Here is a 680-nt window from a genome sequence, read left to right as displayed (position 1 = left end):
TATATATATAGTATAACTAACTTGTGTACCTGTACTTTTGATACTTAAAGTACATTTAGCTGATAATACGTTTACACATGAATGTGGAACTTTTACTTATTTACCTTTTAGGTTTTTTTCCACTGTGGTATTTACAAGTGAAATATCCGAATACTTCTCCCACCACTGCACACCTCCTGAAGGTAACTTCTGAATCATGCAGCCTTGATTTCCTCTCCAAATGGAAAGCTTCCTGAAGAGGTCTGGGATGCTCGTCTATTGATCTCAGAGATTGATTTGTTAAGATGATTAATAATGAGCCGTCGGACTCACTGCAGATTCGAACGAAACCAGTGGCGGTTTCTGCAGAGCTGCTTAAAAGAGCCTCAGCTAAAGCGCCTGACTGAGAGAGAAAAAAACACATTTAAAATATCACAGGACTGCTTCAAATCCCCACGGCAACATTACAACCATGAAGACTTAAAAAATATTAAATTAAAGAAAGAAAAAAAAAGGGCTCCAGGGAAATCAACAGATCCAGAGTCAGCCACCAGAGGAGCTGCAGAGAGAGTAATTCATATGTGATGGTGTACACACAGCGTGTATAGATACCATAGACTGGATATTAATGGAGCATGAGTGACGTCACCCATTGGCTTGTGGAGATCTGATTAGATTAGATTAGATTAGATTAGATGATA

This window comes from Etheostoma spectabile, chromosome 23 (assembly GCF_008692095.1).
Source record: "Etheostoma spectabile isolate EspeVRDwgs_2016 chromosome 23, UIUC_Espe_1.0, whole genome shotgun sequence".
Lineage (NCBI taxonomy): Eukaryota > Metazoa > Chordata > Actinopteri > Perciformes > Percidae > Etheostoma > Etheostoma spectabile.
The sequence above is the reverse complement of the archived record's forward strand: the minus strand, read 5'-3'. Positions refer to the sequence as shown.